Source organism: Equus caballus, chromosome 3 (genome assembly GCF_041296265.1).
Source record: "Equus caballus isolate H_3958 breed thoroughbred chromosome 3, TB-T2T, whole genome shotgun sequence".
Taxonomy (NCBI): domain Eukaryota; kingdom Metazoa; phylum Chordata; class Mammalia; order Perissodactyla; family Equidae; genus Equus; species Equus caballus.
In genome coordinates, this window is record NC_091686.1 from 110327436 (window position 1) to 110351077 (window position 23642).

At 36.8% G+C, this 23642-nt stretch overlaps 1 long non-coding RNA gene across 2 annotated transcripts in view; it reads left to right on the top strand.

Moving 5' to 3' along the window:
• Positions 1 to 5549: 5549 nt before the first annotated feature.
• LOC138923504 (uncharacterized) overlaps positions 5550 to 23642 on the top strand; it is a 96985-nt gene continuing 78892 nt past the window's right edge. The window contains exon 1 of one of the 2 annotated variants that reach the window (XR_011437175.1): positions 5550 to 5732. This is a non-coding gene — a long non-coding RNA (uncharacterized lncRNA). The remainder of the gene's footprint in view (positions 5733 to 23642) is intronic. The other variant, XR_011437176.1, reaches the window with a different exon arrangement.

Below are 23642 nucleotides of genomic sequence, written 5' to 3' on the forward strand. Positions count from 1 at the left end.
CATATGTGAGGAATTCATGGGGAGTTTCCTTTAAAGTTGTTATTTATAAAGCACTAAACAGACATATAATATTATTATTATTAACATCAATAAGCTAGAAAATCTCTAACCCCTCACGTTTCTATTACTCCCCTTCAGAACTGCAACTGGTATGTCTATGAGGCAATATAACATAAACAAAAAACCACTGAGGGCCAAAAATGGGACTAATAACAATAATCATCGACACTGAGCAGCCAAAAGGTGACTATACATGCCAGGGAGATTACGACTGTCCCGACTTCTGCCAGTTTACTCAGGATTTCACTCAGCTAGTGACTCATTCACTTTCACAAGTGTCTCAGTTTGGATGACAAATTACACAATTACCCTAGTAATAAGATTTTTGTTTATTTTTACTTTTGAATGAAAATGTGTTTGAATCCTTCCTGATTTCTCTTGGACAGATCTAATTTCATTGAAGCTTCTGGCTCTACGATAATTTACTCTGCTTTATGAAATATTGTCTTACTTTAAGCATTTGTTAATTGTCTAAATTGACTATTCCAGTTAGTAAAGCAAAATTCATTAGAATATAGGAATGAGCAGTACGTTAAAATTTACTTGGCAACAGATTTCCGAAGCATAATTGTACCTGGTAGCAGCTATGGCTGAAATTTCAAACACTATTCATTACATCCAAGGAAGTGGCAATAGACTTCCCAAACATAACTGGGCATAACCAGTAGTAAGTATGAACTGGAAATAAATTTCTCAAGCATAATTGGGAATAACTAATAATAAGTAATGAATCGGCAATAGATTTCCTAAGCACAAATGTATATTGTAGCAGCTACCAATGAATGTCACAGCTGAAATTTCAAACACAATACATAACTCTAGTGTTTTAGGTCAGATGACATAATTCCTTACTGAATATTTTCTAGTTTTGTTGAATACTTTTTGGCAAATTTTTAAAGATAATAAAAAATCTTCTCTTTGCAATGACTTGAGAAGTAGGTTCTTTTAATTAACGGGATTGCTTCTGGCTCAGGATCTAGTCCTTCCAGTAGTGAAAAATTGATTATATAAACTATATTCCCACCACATAAAAACTAGCTTCCCACCATTATTGTTACTCCATGCCTTCCTCCTCTGACTGTTCACATGAAGGATAATGGACAGATTTACCTACTATCACACTACCAATTATTTTTTTCCTGTCAAAGTCCAGTCTGGCCTCTTATATTTCTCCAACTGTCGGTAGCCTCCTCTCTCTTAGACCTTTGCCTAAAAGACATTAATTTCAAGCAAAAAAAAAAAGTTCTTTAAATACTTTAACTACATTAATAGCTATTATGTGTCAGACAAACTACTGAGTGTTTTCTTATACACTGTCTCATTGGTTTGCTGGTATAATCTTGTGGGATGAGTATTGTGCTTTGTTCCTTGAGGTAGACATATCTGGTCTTTTCCAAAAGAATAAACATCTTCAAGGCCAGTAACCATCTGTTTACCCTAGGATGAATCTTGGCATATGGTAGGTGCTTAATAAATAACTGTTGATCAAAATCTTAAATCAGGAACATATACATATGCAGTATCTGTTAGGTATCTATTGCTGCAGAACAATATAACTATAATTTTAGTGGCTTAAAACAACAACATAAAACCATTAGTGCCTTACAACAACATTCTATGGTTTCTGTGGGTTAAGAATGCTGCCTTAGCAGAGTCCTCTACTTCAGGTTCCCACAAAGCTGCAATCAGTGTGTTAGCTAGGGCTGCAGTCTCATCTGAGCTTGACTGGGGAAGGATTTCCTTTTCCAAGCTCACATAGTCATCAGCAACATTCAGTTCCCAGCAGCTTGTTGCACTGAGGACCTCCATTTCTTGCTGGCTGCCAGCCAGAGGCCTCCTTCAGTTTCCTCACATGTGAGTCTTCCCCAAATGGTCACTTGGTTACTCACATCTAGCAACAGAGAATCAGAAAGGTGGGTGTTATAACTTATGCAATGTGATCACCTACACATAAACGCATCTCCTTGCTGTTGCCTGCTCTATTGGTTAGAAGCAAGTCCCAGGCTTTGCATCTGCTCAGGGGAAGGGGTTTATGCAGGGGTACGACAACAAGGAGGTGGGGATCATGGAGGCCACCTCAAACTCTTTCCTCATCCAATTTTTCTACCAAGTTTTCTAAAAGGAAACTTGTTTGATAACAACATAGCATTTATCAGAAAGCCCATATTGACAACATGAGTAAGAGGAAGTTTTAAAGTCTGGTCAGTGAGAATTTAAGATGCGGTTAGTTCCAGTTGAGTATAGGCGGCCGTCTCTGAGGTTAAGTTTGCTGTGCAGAAATCAGCTACTTTCTCTCCACACCCCTTACAGTATGTGGGCACACTATTAAAATATTTATACAACTTATATAACTTCATCTAGAAATTATGTATTTGATGTAATCTATTCAGCCACATTTTATTTTTGCCCTCTCTTTTAAAAGCATTTTTGGCAACACGAGCTCACCTGCCTCTCAGGCTTCAGAGCACACCAGTACTGTGGTTTACCAGGTACCAATCTAGATGCTGAATTCATTGTAAGTAATAGCAGGACGGGTTCCAAGGAGTACATATTATTGAGTGGAATTCAAATTATTTTGCCTTAATCTTTATGGGAATTCTCAACTGCCTTCATATTTTAAATTCCATCTGATGAAATTTTTTATGGAGTAATATTAAAAATCATAAAATAACACATACAGATGCACATGAATTCTCATTTATATTCCTTTATTCTCCTAAACATGGCATTTTCATGTTTAGTAAAATATCATTACATGTGTAGGCACAGTTTTACCGAAGCAGAAAATTCATTTTGAGTTGCAGTAAAATTCTTCCCTTCCTATCTCTCTTCATAGCTTCCTTTCAATATTGCTAACAGCAAGATATGTGTTCTTAAATAGATGTGAGTGCCAATTCCAGCTCCTTCACTTACTAGTTGTCTGATCTTGAAAATTCACATAATCATTTGAGCGTCCATTTCCTCACCTATAAAGAACAAAAAAGAAAAGGATAATTATGCCTGCTTCACAGGGTGGTGGTGGGGATTAAATAAGATTGAATATCTAAAGAGTTTAACGCAGTTCCCAGCACCAGGTTGGCATGCAGTCCATCTTAATTTCTTCTCTCTGTCTTACATTTGTATATCACTTATACAGATTAGAAACGATGATTCTTTTGGAATTGTTCTTCCAGATGAAATCCAGGCTTCTACAACATGATGGCTCTTCCTGAAACTGAGATGACTTCCATGACTGCACCATTTTCGTACATGGGCCATAAGCTCTATTAAATGCTTCTCAATATGTTTTTGATAAATTGATTCTAAACTTTCAATTGGCTCATTGCAGGGTTTTGTTTTAATTTTTGTTTGGCAATTTCCTTTCTGCCTAAATGAAATTTGAGTTACCAGTTGCCTCCATTTATAGAGGTTTGCCCAGTTATAGATTTCTTCCATTATACTTACATAATAATAAGCCTTTGAAATACAATGCTAGAGTATTTGGTAAAGTATTTTGGTTTATATCTCCATTAAACATATTTTGAACCTCTGCTATGTGCAATTCACTGTGGAGACTACCAAGGGAAAAAAGGCAATTTTAAGAACAGTAATATTATTATTAATGAACATTGAGCACTTGTGCTAGACACTTTTCTAAGTAATGTATTTATTTACTCATTTAAACCTCACATCATCCTTTAAGGTGGATACCATTTTATGTATGTGAAAACTGAGGTTCAGAGAGGTTAAGTACGGTTACTGTCGTTTGGTGTAGGTCACGCAGCTAATAGTGGACAAAATCAGAATTCAAACCCAGGATGTCTAACTCTAGAGTCCTTTTTCCATCAGTGGACAAAGGCTTACATTGAGAAAGTCATGGCTTAGTATATTTCAAATATCTTTTAGTCCATTTGATAAGCCATGTGTTTTAATAATTTTTTAATTGCAAAAATTCACTTTCCACCCTCAAGCAATAGTTTGATGTCTCTAAAATAGAGGAGACTTTGTGAAACTGTCATTAAAAAGTCACATTCAATGCTCCTGTATAACCCTCCCCTCGCTACTGAGTGACCCTGGGAAGCCCTTTTCCAGTGCTCTTTACTCATAATGCTCTTTTCTTGTTAACTAATCCCCTGAACACTCAAGTATTTACGGAGGTGCTGAGAGTGGCCTGGTTGGTAAGGATCAGCCATTGGTCCACATTTCTAAGTTGTGCTGAACAAATCATCAAAGGTTCTGAGTGTGGAGTGGGCATGGGTAGTGGTTTAGGTCACTTGCTTCTTCCCTCCCTGCTATAGACTGAATGTTTGTGTCTCTCCAAAATTCGTATGTTGAAACCTAATTCTCAGTGTGATGGTATTTGGAGGTGAGGACTTTGGGAGGATGATTAGGTCATGAAGATGGAGCCCTCGTGAATAGGACTAGTGCCCTCTTAAAAGAGATCTGAGAGAGCTCCCTTTCCCATTCTACCATGTAAGGACACAGAGAGAAGATGTTTATCTACTCACCAGAAAGAGAGCCCTTGCCAGACACTTAATCTACCGGCACCTTGATCTTGGATTTCTCAGTGTACAAAATTGTGAGAAACAGAGGTTTGCTGTCTAACTGAGATACTCATCATCAAGGGTAGTGGGAAACCTTGACCTGGCATTTGGTCCTGCTCTGCAGACTCAATCTTTCCCTGGGGAGTGTTATCCCATGGTGACGCTTAACAAATAGGGAGCCTGAAATGCATCCACCACCCTTGCCTTTATGAGTAGGCCAACTCCTTTGTATTCTATCATAATTGGTTCCATACATTCATGAGGCAAAGGGGTACTATTTATTTGCCTTCTTAGAGACCCCATCTATGAGCTCTGGTTGTAACTATGTTAAAGTGAACCATTTTGAAAAAAAGTATAGTTAGTCACTCCTTCTGGAGCTGATAAGCATAAACTCCACATCTTCTAAGCTTTTCTTGAAGAAAAATATTTATTAAAGTAATAACTGACATTTATTGACTACATATGTATGTACTGTACATTAACTCATTGAATTCTTATTGTAAACCTATATTCTGTGTCTTCTTATTAACTCATTTTACAGGCAAAGGGAAAGAAACAGAGAGGTCAAGTAACTTTCCCACACTCTCACCACTAGTGATAGACCCATCAGAGATTTTGTTTCCAGACATGCGCATTTAATCCTAAATGAGGTAAGTATCCTTAATACTTTCCGCACACATACTATACTATTTCTAATGATATAAATGTAAAATAGGGGCACCAACGTATTTTTGAAATAGTTATTTATAAAATTTGGTTTTGTTGAAAACACCAGAATGAGAGATTCTTAATCCAGTTTGGCAGCTCCCCCTTGTCTAGGCTGGTAGAGTCCTGTCAGATACCGTTCTCTCTCCTGCTTCTTATTTACTGGCCAAGAAGGCTTTGCATACAAGCTCCTTGGGTGGAACCCAGAAATACAGTGGCAGACTGACTGGTAATAAAGTAGCTTAATTGGTGAAACAAGAAACTCTAGCCAAAGAGACACCTCGGAGACATCTAGACTTTGTAAGGGCTAGCCAAGATGAACAGATGATGTAATCCATGCTATGACAACCAGCCCTCCAAGCCAGGACTGCTTCTGACTAGTTTTTGAGAAAAAGTCTTGGTCTCGGGTTCACTCAGAGAGGACAGCCATGCCCAACTTATTCTGTGAGTACTTGAGAAGTAATATTGATGGAAAATAATGAATTTGATTTGTCAAAGACTGATAAGCTTGGGATAATTAAAGGAATTAGAGGGAGGTAGCAATATTTAATCTTCAGTTATTTTTCAAAAATGTTTTTAAAAAAATCTTCCATTTGGTAAAATTACAAAATCTCCTTTACATTTAACATCCTATATTTTCTAAAAGGACTGCATTATTCAATTATCAAGAAGTATTTTCTTAAAAGTTTAAGTGATGACTAAAGTGTGGTTTAATTTCCGATAATGGTTATTTCCTTATATTTTCTTTCCTATATTTCTAGAATTGCTATAGACCAGTTTAATGGGTTGGCGGATCCTAGATGTTCGCTATTTCAAGGTGGTGAATATTTTAAATAAGAACTGCGCTAGGCTCTTCTGTCGTAATCTAAAGATAAATATATTTTAGTTCCTGTTCTTCAGTGTTTAAAATTTAGTTAGCAGGATAATGAATCAATAATAAAAATAGTTAAGATTTATTGAGGGCTCACTTTGCACCATGAAATGTTTAAGCACTTCACATTTATTAAATCATTTAATTATAAAAACAACCAGAGTGCTCTTTTCATCCTCATTTTTAGAGAAGAAACTGATGTTCAGAGAGCTTTAATATTTTGCTCTAGGTTACAAGGCAAAAAAAGTTGTAAAATAGATTGCAAATCCAGGTATATTAGTTTCCTAGGGCTGCTGTAACAAATTACTACAAATTGGGTGGCTTAAACTAACAGAAACTTCTCCTCTCCCAGTTCTGGAAGGCAGAGTCTGAAATCAAAATGTCTGCAGTCGCACACCCTCTAAAGGCTTGGGGGAGGATCCCTTCTTGCCTCTTCCAGCTTTTGATGACTGGCAGCAGGACTTGTATCTGCATAACTCCAGTCTCTGCCTCTTGTCTTCACGTGGCCTCTCTTCTCCTGTCTGTGACTTTTCTTCTGTCTCTTATAAGGATACTTATCATTACATGTAGCGCCTACCCAGATAATACAGGGTTATCTCATTTTAAGATCCTTTATTTGATTATATCTGCAAAGAATCTTTTTATCACATTCACAGGTTCTCAGGGTTAGGATGTAGACATACCTTTTTAAGGGCCACTATTCAATGCACTCCACCAAACATTCTGGCTGCAATGCCCTTGCTATGACTCTCTATGTAGGTAAATATGTTGACAAGCATTGTAAGATACTTTTCAGTGGGATGGAGCAGTAGAGAAAGTACAAATACTGGCATTAAGCAGAAAGGAGTATGAATTTTGGCTTTACCATAATAACAGGTTGTTTCTCCTTGGGCAGGTTACCTATTAGATCCAAGTTTCAGTTTTGTGATCTACAAAATGTGCTTTATTATACGGTTTACCACATCTCTTTGTGAAGGTTTAAAAATGCAATCATCAGTTTTGTCATTTAGTGGTTAGATACAAAATATCAGTGTTCCTTTACTGCCCATGAACCAAAAAATGGGAAAGTGGGAAAAAAAGGGAAGGATTCATCTCTAGGTGAGACTCAAGAATAGAATTTAGGGGAGGTCACAGTCAAAATATATTTTGATGGATTGGTTGATTTTCTGCAGATGAGGACAAGTAAAGTTCTCTCTAAAAAAGGTGAAAGAGCATTTGTTTTGAAAAAAAAAAATAGAGTATTTTTGCATGATACCACAGAAAATAATTTCAGTTTGGAAAAATAGATTGGTGCAGTACCATGGAGGACCTTAGGATGAGGAGCTTTACAGAAATCTGAGGAATTTGTTATGAAGTTCTGAGACAAAGATATTAAGATATTAAAGATTTTTTTCTGGCAAAAGTATGTTGTATACTAGAATTCATATTCGTGGTATAGAATAACAATTATATATATATATATATATATATGCATGAAAGGCAAACAATCCGACACAAAATGAGCAGAAAATTTAAAGAACCACTTCACAGAAGTAAAAATTCATATAGGCAATGAACCTATGACGACACATGATATTTGATAGTGCTACTGTTACAGAACGAATACGCACCTATTAGCAATCACGATAGGCAATTAAAACCACATGATGAGACTAGCAAAAATTAAAAGTGAGAAAACACTCAGGAAGTAGGAGCAACAAGAACTCTCATACCCTGGTTAGGGAAGAATGAATTGAAATATTTTGTAATATTTTGGCATTCCCTAGGACTGAAGGTTTCCACTCTTAGGAAAAAAATGTATACATATTTACATCAGGATACGTATATGAGACTGATCTTAGGAGCCTTGTTAATAACATTTCCAAACTTGAAACAACACAGATGATCATCAAAAGTAGAAAGGTCAAATAAAGCAATGTTGAATAAGCATTACTATGTAGTAATGAAAATGACTGACGTACAAATACACACATCAACATAAATGCATCTCAACAACATGCTGAGTGAAAGAATCGTGTCACAAAAGAATACACACAGTGTGATTTTATTTATATAAGTCTCAATTGCAAGAAAGCTAAACTATCTCTTTAATATGGATACACGAATGAGAAAGTTACAGAAAACAAGAAATCCAGGAGATTTTAATACAAATTTCAGAATAGTAGCTGCTTATAAGAGTGAGTGGTTAAGGAACCCATGACTTTCAAGGTAGTGGCAAAATTCTGTCTTTTCTAGAAACTCAGCCATGTTATTTGAGTGCTCACTTTTATCTACTTGTTAAACTTTGTTTATATATGTATGTGTGTGTACACATATGTTTAGCAATTCTTTTGTATGCATATCTGACAATTTTTAACATGAAGAAAAAAAGATAATCCCTTTGACATACTAGATTTTAGAGTTGAGTTTGGTAGTAATTAGGTTCAATAAGTGATTCAGTCACTTACCTAATGTCAAGTATTTATTTATTTATTTGAGGAAGATTAGCCCTGAGCTAACATTTGGTGCCAATCCTCTTCTTTTTGCTGAGGAAGACTGGCCCTGAGCTCACATCCGTGCCCATCTTCCTCCACTTTATATGTGGGACACCTGCCACAGCATGGCTTGCCATGTGGTGCCATGTCCGTATCTGGGATCCGAACTGGCGGACCCTGGGCTGCTGAAGCGGAACGTGCGCCACCGGGCCAGCCCCCAAATGTCAATTAATAAGGAGTGAGATGCTTGCCAGAATTCTGTCTTGAATTAAAAAAAAGAAACTAGTCAAAGATGATGACATAGAGGGTTCCTAAGAACTTACCTCCTACCATGAACACCCTGAATCTATGGCTACATGTGGAGCAATTTCTATTGCAATAAATCAGAAACTAGGTGAGCTACACATCAGTGAACTAGAAAATACCCATATCGAAATGGGTAGGAAAGGCTGAGACATATTCTCGCCATAAACCCCACCCCTGTCACAGTGACATACAATAGGAAGGGAACGCATAACTCCCAGCTTCTCCCTGAAGAGCAAAGGATTTGTACCCAACATTTAATGTCCCCAACTTTTAAGACTTCCATCTAAGGGATTGGCTCCCAGATCACCTAGTTCTGAAAATTAATGGGATTTGCTTCTATAAGACCCACAAGACTAGAGCAAGCAAAGAAACAGTTCTTAATGGGCTCAAAGGATTTGCTGTGCTTATCCTCCCAGGGCTCAGTGCAGAGGGGGCAGCCAAAAAGGCTCATCTCCCAGTCTTTCCTTGAAAAAGGCCTATTTGCATACTTCCAAAGCTGTTGCCTTGGTGTCAGGATTCTAATTTAGCCTCTGGCTAGGGGCTCACTGTGATCCTCTTGGAGACCCTCTGGGAAGGCTGCAGGCGATGTCTCTGCGTTCTCCCTGTGGACCATTCCAGGTTGCCAGGGAGTAGAAGGAAGGAAATAACAAAGATCAGAGCTGATAAAAATGAAATTGAGACTGAAAAGATCAATGAAATTTAGAGCTGGTGTTTTGAAAAGATTAAGAAAACAGACAAACTTTCCACTAGACTTGTCAAGAAAAAGGGAGAGGACTCAAATAAATAAAATTAGAAATAAAAGAGGAGACATTATAACTTATACTAAACAAATACAAAGGTCATAAGAGGCTACCACAAACCAATTATGTATTAACAAATTGGACAACCTAGAAGAAATGGATAAATTCCTAGAAACATAAAACTGACCAAGACTGAATTATGAAGAAAAAGAAAATTGGAACAGACCAATTACTAGCCAGGAGATTGAATTAGTAATCAAATACCTCCCAATAAAGAAAAGTATAGACCACATAGCTTCACTGGTGAATTACATCAAATGTTTAAAGAAGAATTAGTACCAATTCTTCTCAAACTTTTCCAAATAATAGAAGAGGAAGGAGCACTTCTAAACTCATTTTATGAGGCCAGCATTTTACTCTGATACCAAAACCAAACAAAGATGCTACAAGAAAAGAAAATTACAGGCCAATATCCCTGATAAACAAAGATGCAAAAATTCTCAACAAAATATTAGCAAACTGGATTCAACAATACATTAAAAGGATCCTACACTATGATCAAGTGGGATTTATTTCAGGAATGCAAAGAAGGTCCAAAATCTGCAAATCAATCAATATGATACACCACTTTAACAAAGTGAGGGATAAAAATAATATGATCATCTAAGTAGATACAGTAAAAGCATTTGGCAAAATTCGACATCTGTTCATGATAAAAACTCTCAACAAGCTGGGTATCGAGGGAAAGTACCTCAACATAATAAAGGTCATATATAACAAGCCCACAGCTAACATCATACACAGTGGTGAAAAACTGATTAACAGCTTTTCCTCTAAGATCAGGAACAAGAAAATGATGCCCACTGTCACCACTTTTATTCAACATGGTACTTGAAGTCTTCACCAGAGTAATTAGTCAAGAAAAAGAAATAAAAAGTATCAGAGTCGGAAAAGAAGTAAAACTGTCTCTATTTGCAGATGACATGATACATGTAGAAAACCCTAAAGATTCCACCAGAAAAGTGTTAGAGCTAATAAACAAATTCAGTAAAGTTTTAGAATACAAAGTCAATATACAAAAATCAGCTCTGTTTCTAAAGATTAATATCAAAGTACCATAAAGAGAAACTAAGAAAATAACTCTATTTACAACTACATCGAAAAGAATAAAATACCTAGGAATAAATTTAACCAAGGAGATATAAGATTGGAACACTGAAAACTATAAAACACTGATGAATGAAACTGAAGAAGACGAATAAATGGAAAGACATTCTATGCTCATGGATTAGAAGAATTAATATTGTTACAATGTCCATATTCCCTAAAGCAATCTACAGATTATATGCAATCCCTATCAAAATTACAATGGCATTTTCACAGAAACAGAAAAACAATCCTAAAATTTATTTAGAACCACAAAAGACCCTGAATAGCCAAGGCAATCTTGTGAAAGAAGAACAAAGCTGGAGGCATCATGCTTCCTGATTTCAAGCTACATGCCAAAGCTATAGTAATCAAAACAGTAGGATACTGGCATAAAAATAAACACAAATGCTTATGGAATAGAATTGAGAGCCCAGAAATAAACCCTCACATCCACAGTTAACTAATGTTTGAGGAGGGAACCAAGAATAGTCAATGGGGAAAGGAAAGTTACTTTAATAAATGGTGCTGGGAACCTGCATAACCACGTACAGAAGAATGATATTGGACTCTTACACCACTTGTGAAAATTAACTTGAAATGGATTATAGACATAAAAATAAAAACTGAAACCATAAAAATCCTAGAAAAAAACATAGAGAAGAAGTTCCTTAACATTTATCTTGGCAACAATTTTTTGGATATGACACCAAAAGCAAGGCAACAAAAGCAAAATTTAAAAAAGGTGGAACCACATCAAACTAAAAAGCTTCTACAGAGCAAAAAAAAAAAAAAAAACAATAAAAAAATGAAAACACAAGCTATGGAATGGGAGAAAATATTTGCAAATCATATATATGATAAATGATTAATATCCAAAATATATAAATAACTCATATAACTCAATAGCAAAAGACCAACAATCCAATTAAAAAATAATCAGAGGAAGTGAAAAGGCATTTTTCCAAAGACGACATACAAACGGTCAACAGGTACATTAAAAGGTGCTTGACAGCATTAATCATCAGGGAAATGTAAATCAAAACTCCAAGGAGATATCACCTCACACCTGTCAAAATGGCTGTCATCAAAAAGATAAGAGATAACAAGTATTGGTGAGGATGTTGAAAAAAGGGACCCCATGTGCACTGTTGGTAGGAATGTAAGTTGGTGTAGCCATTATGGGAAAGAGTATGGAAGTTCCTTAAAAAATTAAAAGTAGAACTACCAAGAACTACCATATGATCCAGCAATCCCACTTCTTGCTATATATCCAAAGGAATAGGGTATCACAGAGATGTCTGTACTCCCATATTCATTGCAGCATTATTAACAATAGCCAAGATAAGGAAACAACATAAGTGACCATCAATGGATGAATGGATAAAGAAGATATGATATATATATATAATATCAGCCATGAGAAAGAAGGAAATCCTACCATTTACAACAACATGGATGGACCTTGAGGACATTATGCTAATGCAATAAGACAGACAGAGAAAGGTAAATTCTCCATGATATCACTTATCTGTGGAATCTAAAAAAATCCCAAACTCATAGAAACAGAGAGTATAAGGTGGTTGAGAGAGGCTGGGTGTTGGGGAATAGGGAGAGATTGGTAAAAGAGTATAAACTTTCAGCTATAAGACGAATGAAGTCTGAAAATTTGATGTAAAACATAGTGACTATAATTAATAACACTGTACTGTATAACTGAAATTAGCTGGAGAGTAGAACTCAAATGTCCTCACCAAAAGAAAATAGAGAAGTAAATAGGTGCAGTGATGGATGTGTTAATTAACTAGATGAGCAGAAATCTTTCACAATGTATGCCTGTATTAAATCACCATGATGTACAATTTAAATATCTTACAATTTTACATGTCAAATATACCTCAATAAAGCTGAAATTAAAAAATTAGGTGAGGAACTTTATCAATTTATGTATTTCATTTTATTTTATTTATATACTTTTTTGGTGAGGAAGATTGGTCCTGAGCTAACAATCTGTGCCAATCTTCCCCCACTTTGTATGTGGGACACCGCCATAGCATGGCTTGATGGGCAGTGTGTAGGTCGGTGCCTGGGATCCAAACTCGCAAAGCCCGGGCCTCTAAAGATGGGTACGTGAATTAACCACTACATCACTGGGCTGGCCCCAATTTGATGTATTTTAAATGGTATTTTCATTTTCCTTTTGAAGTATGTGGATTTCTCTGATTATTATAAATAAAATCATATTTATATTTATAGTGAGAAATATTTTCTCCTTCTCCTCCTCCTCCTCTCCCCCCTCTTTCTCTTCCTTTTCTTCCTCCTCTTCTTTCTCCTCACACTCCTCCTCCTCCTCCTTCTTCTTCTTTAGTGAATTGTGTGTACTTGACCTTTGTCTCTCTATGCTATGCAGAACAGAAACAAAAATAAAAAAAGAAATCCTCTCCTTTCTCCACCAGAGATTAAAGGAAATCAAATGGAAGCAACTTATCCTACAACTTGCGGGGCATTTGTTCATGAGGCTATGCGTGCAGGGAAATGAATGAAAGTCTCTGGAATTTTACAAAGTGTGACTCAGAGTCAGTAAAATATTTAAATAACAAACTACTTAAGGCTTGCTAGGCATGGAATATTTCACAAAAAATCTTCCAATATTACCGCTCTAATATCATACCTATTAGCATGGTTAGATTTTACTTCTTCATTCTAGAATTTTCTTTCTGTGGTATGTCTGGTTATTTGTTTGAGAGGATTTTTTTGGCAGTGTACTGAAAGTTTAATAGCCAAGTATGTAGGAGAGTGAGAGAGTTTCCGTCTGTTGACTGAGGAAGCCAAAGGGAGGAAAAAGCCATTGCACAATTCCGAAACAGTGTGGAGTATTCAGAATATTTCACAAGGTGGCTTCCATCATATCTGATACACAGAAGAGTGGGTGCTATTCATATCTACTAAAGAACTAATACTGATTTTTTTTCCTTTTAAAAGATTCTCTTTTGTTGCAGTTTTGTTCAGATGTGTTTAACTCTTACTCTTTTGGTGATCAGAGAAGTAAACAGTCAAAGAAGAGCCACATGCAAAGTGTTTACCTGGATATAAGATATACCAGATGTGGAAATGTAGGGGTGAGGGAGGCATTTTGGGAAAAAGGAATGGCTCAGCACCTTGACCTTGACTAAAGAATACAATAGATCTTCTGTCTTCAATAACCTGGTAAGAAAACATTAAGATCTATGGCAAAAAGGAAAGAATGTTTTTAAAATTTCATCTCCTTGCACGTAAACAGTTTATTTAAAGACCCCAAAAGGTAAAATAGTTACAGAGCTAGTGTAGCATGGGATGATTTCAGCTTTTATTTTTAAATAAGGAGCCGTGTTTGATGACACCGATGCATTCTCCTCATCTATAAATCAGTTTCGATTTCATTGTCGTGTAACACCTAACACTTTCACCTCATAAATATTGCTACAAATTTTAGCACAAAATAAATAGAACTTAACTTTAATTAATGTCCATATCAAGAAATTTTTGGAAGTGATTACGACTGTAATAAAAAATTAAGACTTGAATCACTTTCCAAAAAAGGCTTAACTCATACAATTTTAATATTGATAATATGACATTGCTCAAGAATGAATTCTCTGAACAACTGGCAGGTGCGATAAGGCAGTTTGGAAAGACAGGAGAACGTAAGATGAAAAATTACATTCAAAGCAAAATTTGTAGAACCATAAGAGACCAGACCACACAGACCACTCACCTGATAAATGCGGTATTTCTAACATAGCACACCAAACCAGAATCTGAAATGAGTTTTTGAAGTTATATAAAATAGCAAAAAAAGAGAGAGAGAGAGATGCGTATGAGAATGTCAAGTCCCAAGAGTCTAATTCTTGGATGAAAATATTCGCTGTTAACAGGAGTGTGGGAAGTATGGAGGGACAGAAGCAGGCAAAGGACAATGGTACGATGACAGAAGTTTAAGCCCCAACTTGGCCTTGTGGTGGATAAATGTGGATTTTGTTTTTATTTTTGTGACTTCCCAGAATCCACCCCTCTAGCCTGACTTACTTTGAGTACTTTTTGGAATCATCGCCTCCTATAGCATGTGTTAAGGGGGAAGGACACTTGTAGGTGGACATCCCCTTCTAGAGCTGTAAAGGAATCAGAACACACTCTTCCTGCCTTGTCACAGCCAGGAACAGTCAGGTAACCCAAGGACCAATGAGAAACGCTCTTCATGGACTTTGAAAGCAGACAAGTTATACCCAGTCCTGAAATGGGAAGAGGCATTATGGAGCTCAAAAAAGATGATGTACATGGACATGACTTATAAAATGCTGGACCAAATATTAATTATGTTTCAAGAATCATGGCATCCAGTGCTTTATCTTTGAAGGCTAATATCTGTGCACACTTCACAGCAAAAGTGAAATAAATCATAAATGGTCTCTAGCCATTTAAGTCAGTGTGGGAACAGGTAGAAAATTGTATTGATTCTGCTTCACTGATGTCAGTTTCTACACTGGTAAATAAATGGTCATTTGCTTTCACAGCAAGCAGATACAAAAAATGGATCAAAGCTGGGGTTAGCAGAGCTGTGCCATTCTGGAAAATCACCAGCTTTTTGAGAACCATCCCTATAGTATTTACTGGTAATTTTGGAGAGGGGATCAGAAATATGCTTCTTGGAACCATCAGTTATCAGGGAGAGAGTAGAATTCAGGTTCAGTTTACTGTATAAATATTCTCTTTTCCCACTTTTAAATTTCTCACTTCTCAGGACCACGTATTTAAACTGTAAAATATGAGATTTTAATCTAGGCTGACTTAAATATAACTTTAAATAATGCATTTTTCTGATTCTATTATCTATAGCTCTAAAAATGATTAGTTTCTAATACCTCTTTTGATGACACACCAAAAACTTCTAAGGAGATCCCATATGAAAATACGAGTAACAAATTGATGCTTCCAATTTAAACACTTTCTTTAAAGTGGTGAATTTGTTCAGTTGGTTTTGATTAACATATTAATTCCTTCTTTTCCATCATCACTCATAGGCCTCATAAATATCAGCACGTTTTCTTATATTTAGGTCATTAGCCATCAAACATCCATTCACTTTATTTGTCATACCAAAATTGGTTAATATTGCTTGCTTTTAAAGTTCAGGAAGACATATGTTATCTTAGCAGAGGCTGAAAGAATTACACAATTAGGTCAAGTTGAGCCATCGCTGGAGGCAGGTAGACTGATCTTTCCTCTCTCTCCTCCTTTGATTACCATACAAATAGGCGGATATGTATTTTTCCTCTTCACCTTTGAGGAGACCAAGTTGGAAGCGATCCACAGCAGAAAGCAAAATTGTAGGCAATAGAGCATGCCATCTGGTAGGAATATGCTGGAAAATCTTCAGCTTTCTCATTTCAACAAAAGTAAAAGTAAAAGTCTATTAATTCAGCTTCTTGCTTGGCTGAGAAATAAATTCCACAAGTCTCAAATTGCATCTGGTTTACTACATGTCTGGCTCTAATATGTACAATGAAAGCCAGACAATTTGGATGAAAATATTGTTCCTTTCTGGGCTTTTAGCAATTGGAGGGAATAATAGTATTTTTCATTTCTTAAATTCAGACTCCTTCCTTCTCGTGGCTCCACGATATAGATCTGGATTGCACAGTCTGTCTGTTTGGGCTGTTCCTTATGTGGTGGGATACGGACTAAAGATATTTTCCTGAGGAGGGAAGGGTAATGATAGGAAAGGTGGCTTCCCAGATTGACACACCCGTCAGTGAGACGCTATGCTAAGATCATCATGATGCCAATTTTTAGTGCTTTGCATTGGCAAGATCTTTGACTCTTCTCCTTTGGGCATATGAATGCCTTTGGAACCTATCATGGCATCCAATTGATGTAAAATGTTGACCCTGCTCTCCTTCCTAGTCTCTTTTCTATACCCCTACAAATACATTATAAGGATTTTTAGGACAGGAGTCATGCTAACACTTATTTTATGCTCCCTAAAGTGCTTCATACTGTCTTAAATGTACAAGAAGCATTTTACAACTATTTTGTTCATCAAAATAAATGTGATCCTCTTGATCATTTCCTCACGGGCACAAGATAGCTGCCACAGCAGTAGGCATCAAATCCACATTCAAAATAGGAAAAAAGGGCCATGGTTGGTCATGCCAGCCCTATCCATCCCTTTCATTAGGGATAAGAAAAACTTTTCTGAAAGCTTCTCATCAATAGATGGCCACTTAGGTATCATTGGCCATAATTATGTCACATGGCTATCCTGCAAAGGAAGATAGGAATGTGCTTATTTTTCCAGCCTCTATAGTGGACATAGACAAATGAGTTTAGGATGAGTGTTAGGTGTTGGTTTAGACAATCTATGGTTCCTTCAATATGCAGGAAAAGCACCTAGTATATAGCAAAGATTCAACAAATTGTAGCTGCTGCTAGCTACTGATTTGAGGCGAGAAATTTATTCAGCTCATGGAAATTAGCAAAACATGATTTCATAGCCTCAAAGAGATAGAAAAATGTATATAATTTCAGTTAACCATCAGGCAGTACTTAAAGAATTTTAAATTCCATAGTGCCTATTTTTTATTGTATCTAGGAAAAAAGCACTACGTGTGGGAATTCACAGTACTTCACTCACTAACGGTTTCTAAAAATTATAATATCTCAGCAGTACTAAGTCAGTATAATAAACTAAAATAATTCATATCTTAAATTGAAATTTGGAAAAACATCTAAAGAGAGAGAGAGAAAATTCCCTGTGATCTTTATAGGAACTAATCTGGTACTCACTAGGGTCAAAAATGCAAAGCAGCCATCGTCAATCTTTACTCAAGTCTATCACCTGTAAAGGAAAATTTTTTTAATCCCTAAGTGCTGGTTGCCCTGGAATCTAAACCACGTCATGTAGGAGTGGTGGGGGCTTCTCTGGGAATATGAGCCGTCCTAATCAGGGGTTAGAGACAGCCCAGAGAAGAATAAATCAAGAGATAAAGCCCAGAGCCAGACTAGAGTAGGAAAGCTTTTGCCAAAATACCAAGCCAAAAATGAAGGAAATATATCTTATAGCATCACTAGAGTGGGGAGCAAAAACCATGCTCTGCTACAGTCAGACATATGTATTCGGAATGTTGGCATTGTTGTCTACTAGCTATGGGAATTTGGACAAATTGCTTAATTTCTCGGAATCCTAGTTTTCTTAACATATAATAGAGGAAAATAGGACATAACTTTTAGATTGTGATGAGAATTAGAGAAAAATATAGGTAAAATATTTTACAGATTGTTTGTCGGATGTACTTATTTGTCCTATTATGGGATTGTCCCCAAATCAGGGACTCAACCAAAGACTTGGAGCTTATATAGGAGACAGATCCAGAGGGAAAAACAGAGAAACTGGATGCAGGGAGGATGAGAGGATGAGAGGAAAGGAAGAAAATTCAATACAATGCCTCATTATAACGTTTACCCCTGTGGGCAACAGGAATTGAACTTGGCTGGAACTGCCTAGGGAGCAAACAGAACACTCTCAGAATGGGTGACTTCAAGAGGAGAAGGCTGGAGCATTCATCCAGCTTCCTCCATTGGTTGAGCATCACCCTGAATGATTAACCCTTTCATGATCCCAGATTGTCCTTGTGTTTGTGGGCTCAGTGAGCTGAGCAGACAGCAGGCTCCTTTAAAGTAGAACTTCCAAGGCAGAAGTCAAAAAGATGCGGGGTACATGGTTAAAGTGAAATGCTGTCAGAGCCCCATGAATCTGAGGTCCCAGGAAACAGCAGTGGGCTGTTGCTGTACCGGAAATCAGAGGGAGGCCGTAAGAGATGTAACAGGGGTACGAGAGGTAACCACTACAGTTTTCAATAAAGTTAGTTATTATTATAGTGGTGAAATGAAAGGCGATGGACCAGTTTTCAGGAGTCATATCACAAGAACACAATTCAGAAATTAAGAGTCAGAAGAAGTGAGACAAACAGCAAATATCAAGGTGTTTGGCAAGTAATACCTTTGGACAACGTGTTGAGCAGAGGCTGTGGGTTTTAACTGGTATAATCTGCCTCTGTTGTGGCAATATTTTGATCTTCCTAAAGTGGCAGTATTAATGAGTTACTATTTCACACAGTTATTGAGAATTTAGTTGTTTCAGTGACCTACTGATAGTAGTGTGCATTGAAAAGTGCTATCTAGCCTGTCTCTCAACCCATTTCCAATTGGAAATGTGAATGCTTTAATTTTTCTTGGAGCCCAGGGTTAGTACCGTTCTATTCAACTGTTCTCACCCTCTTTTCCACAAACTCAATATATACATCTACCTCTAAACCATATCCCAAATATCTCCACTTTGTTCCATTGTCAATCTCACCACCCAAGACCAAGGCTATTTTGGCATGTCCTGCTTTCACTCTGGCTGGCCTGTCATCTTTTCTTCACAAGGATACTATGGTGATATCTTAAAAGCACGTCAGATCATTTAAATGCTATCAAGTCTTTCTATTGAACGTTGAGTAAAGTCCAATTTCCTTTTCCTGGCCTACAGAAACCTGTATTACTTGTTCCCTGATTACCTCTGATTTTATTTTTTACTATTCTCCCTATCACCTACAAGGATTTAGACACAAAGTCCCTCTTTCTGCTCTTCCAATCCCCCAAGGTCATTACGACATTGAGAATTTTCCACTTCCTGGCATGGTTTTGCCTATTCATGGACTGTTCCTCCTTATCAATCACATTTTGGAGCTTCTTTGGCTACCCAAACGAAAGGGGCCAGTGTTAGTGTGTATCAAATCACATTATTTTAATTTCCTACATAACACTAATCACTATTTTAAGTTTTTTCTTGCTTATTTCTTTGTTTATTTTCCAATTTCTCTTACTAGGACGCAACTACGTGATGTGAACGATAGAAGTGTGGGGATTATTGTCTTGCTCAAGGCTGTATCCCTAGTAACTATAATAGTTCCTGGAACATCTTATCTGTTCAATAACTATTTGTTAAGTGAATGAATGAATAAATCAATGGTCAGCGGACATACTTTGAAAAGCATTGCTGAAGGGATGTGTTCCTTAGTCCCCAAACCTAGACTGTCTGCAACATAGATTTAAGGGTCCTAAAGATTTGCCCCAAGGAACTGGGAGGAATTCATTCATTTCTCAGTTCACTCTAGGAATCCAGGTGATCTTTAAATTTAGGAACAGCCTCTCCCCCTCCTCTCTTTTCAGTGACTTTCTTACCCTATCTGGAGCCTGTTGTGCAGTGCTACTGTGGTCCTTCAGCAGGTACTCACCTAACTATCATTTTTACGGGTCTTTGATGATATGAGGAGAGAAATCGAGAGTACACATTTGAAAACTTTTCTAGCAATGTAACATTCCAACACCCAAGTGTGTGACTATTTTTCTCATAATTATCTTACTGATTTTTTTAAGAAAAGAGTATCAATTTGTGATGAATCACGGGAAAGTAAAAGCTTGCCCTTCATTACAAATAGTTGGAGTTGCTATAAAGCCAGAATAGAGATAAAGCCCAGAGAAGATTCCTGAATCCCAATGCCAGCTCACCACCATGACAGCCAGAATCTTTAGATAATTACCTAGTGTAAGGTTTCTCAAATTTGAGAGTATAGAACTCTGTAAAATCAAAGCAAATGTTCCCAGACTCTTAATATGTCCCTAAGTGACTTATAATATAGTACTTGATTTTGCAAACAAAACATAAACTCCTCATGTTTATAGTTCTTATGCAACTGTAGAACCAAAATAATTTTAAAATCAAACTATAAAACTGATAAAAATCTAAGACATTAACATTCATCTTTGTAACTTTTTCCACTGAAACTAAACTGATGCTTTTTTGGGAATGTGATACAAATCACTATGATGCAGGTTCTAGCACCGAGTACAGAAATTTCTAGAGCAGAAGCCCACAAACTTTTTCTGCAAAAGGTAAAATAGCAAATATGTTATATTTTGTTGGCCAGTTTCTTTTACAACCACTCAACTCTGCTGTTGTAGCATGAAAGTAGCCACAGACACAATGTAAATGAATGAGCATAACTCTGTCTCAATAAAACTTTATTTATAAAATTAGCCAGAGGCAGGCTATATTTTTCTGATCTGGTTCTAGAATATACTGGTGAGAGCACGTCTTCTCATGAATATAATAATATTGGGTCCTTGGGAATACCTAGCTGTTCAGTGGGGACTGGACTTTCATTCATTCAGTTCATTCTGGACTTTTGGTAATAGCAGATGGTGAGTAAGAAATCTGAAAATAGTAATAAGGGTCTTGTACAAGCAAGTAACACCCAAACTAAATGATGTGAAAGCAAAACCAGGGAGCCAATTGAAAGAAACTTGAAGAATATCTGAAAAACAAAAAGAAAGATTTAGGTAGCGGTAGGGAGCTGTTCTAACTGGCTGTACATTTTCCCTACATTCTTAGTGAAGAGAAACTGGAAGTTTGCATTAGATTTCACAGCTGCTCAGTAGTAATAATATATAAAAATGATTAATATTTATTGGAAGTTTATTAGGTGCCAGACATGCTTCTGAACTGAATGCTAATTCAAGTCATCTGGCTCTGCTGCTTGTGCCATTGGTGGGCAGAATCAAGAGTTTCATTTAACTGTATCAAATTGGAGATGCTGGTCAGCTGTTAAATACACAAGTCTAGAGTTTCTGAAAGAGGTCCTGGCTGTAGTTATGGATTTGAGAGGCATAAGCATATGGATGGTACTATGAACGTGAGATCACACAGGGAAATACTATAGATAGAAAAAACGGGGGGCCAGCCCAGTGGTGCAGCGGTTAAGTGTGCACATTCTGCTGTGGCAGCCCGGGGTTTGCCGGTTCGGATCCTGGGTGTGGAAATGGCACTGCCTGGCAAAAAGCCATGCTGTGGTAAGCATCCCACGTATAAAGTAAAAGAAGGTGGGCATGGATGTTAGCTCAGGACCAGTCTTCTTCAGCAAAAAAAGAGGAGGATTGGCAGTAGTTAGCTCAGGGCTAATCTTCCTCAAAACAAAAACAAACAAAAAATTCAAAAAAAAAACAAAAGAAAAAAGTTTACAGCACCATGGCTGGGACCAAATTCCCGTCTATGAACCATAAAGGATTACAAAACTATTCAAGATTAGAGCACTTGGTAAGCCATGGATTTTGCAAAGAGCAAAAATAAAGGTTATCTGGATTTGCATAGTAAGAAATAATTATCACCAGAGCTGACAGGTTACTGTAGATCCAATTATATATTAGAGATTCACATTCATTTTAAAATATAAAATGAGAAAATGTAGTTTGGACTAAGGACATTTTCTGAAAAAAAGATCTATTTTCCAAAAATTCTATCTATATTAAGGGAAGTAATCTTGAAGAGTCTGCATCATCATGATATAATTAGCACCTCAGGTTATATTTATTTAATCCATTGAAAGTCTGAAGAAGCACACCTCTATCTGGCAATGTCGTGATGAATAGGACTCCTAATGGAGTTAAAAATTGAAACTAATTGGTTTATGTGATTGTTATTAAGTGCAATTTAAGTTAGTTAATGGAATTTTGCTTGGCAAGGGAATAGAGTTGATCTTTGCAGATGATGTTTTACTTTGAAATAAGTTGCTGTCACCCTATTGAATCCATGGATCTAAATAAACTTGAAGTGATAATGTTCCCCTACACCCCTTGGGCTAAGGGTTAATTTTAGAGAAAATGTAGCAAGATAATTCATAGTACTCCCAATATACTGGTGTTTCTGCCTAGAATATTTTCATACACGATCCTCATTTTGAACAGCCTCCATAGAATACCAAGGCATTTACATCGGTGTGACATTTCAGTAGAGTATAAATCCATAGCCCAGTTGCTGAAATAGATTCCAATGCCACTCAATGAAGAAATAAATGATCTTTCAGGAGAAACAGACTTGGCAAGAATGACAGAAAACCTAGTTAAATAGACAATGTACAACTTAGACAGTCCTGTACATTATTCGTTATTTTTCAAGTATGATTATTTCTTCACTGGCCTGCAAAATACGGCCTGGCTAAAAATTGAAGTCAATATTTCTCATAGGTAGACCACATGGTGATGATTTTTTTAACCTATTTATAGTAGAGTCCTCTCAAATTTTTTGTATGTCATCAGTTATCCTAAAGGATAAAGGAGAGTTGAGAAACTTCAAAATGCCAATCAAGCTCATTTCCTACCACTTGCAATTTCAAGTTTGGCTCATCACTTTCCAGCCTCTTTAAAGAAAGCAAGAGGAATGATATCGAAATGGAAAATGGAAGTCCGGTCATTTCTTAATTAGCTTCTGGATGAATTCTTTTGCAATATAATTATTTCCAAAAGAATCTAAATTGCAGCATTTTGGATGCACACGCTCCAGCTAGTGATCAGATCGACAAGAATAAATCTGTGTGTGTTGGTCACATATAAGTTTCATTTGGAGGTATGAACTTGCCATACACGAAGAACATCACTCACAGTAAAGTGGACAAAGTAAGAGTAAAGATCATCTATGTACATCACCATGCTCTCCACAGTGTTTGAGCTTTCCTCACTCTTCAGGGAGTGATGATTCACATCTCAGGCATCCTGCAGACCAGATTTCATACCCATTTGGGTAGCAGTATTAAATTATTTCATTCCCCTGCATTCCACAACTGCTCTTCACAACAGCTTTACGTGATATTTACCTCACAGGTTTCAGTACCGGAAGAACAAAAGAGATGTGTTATAGACAAGGGCTCTAATTGCTTAAGTGCCTGCATCAGATCACATTGTGCAT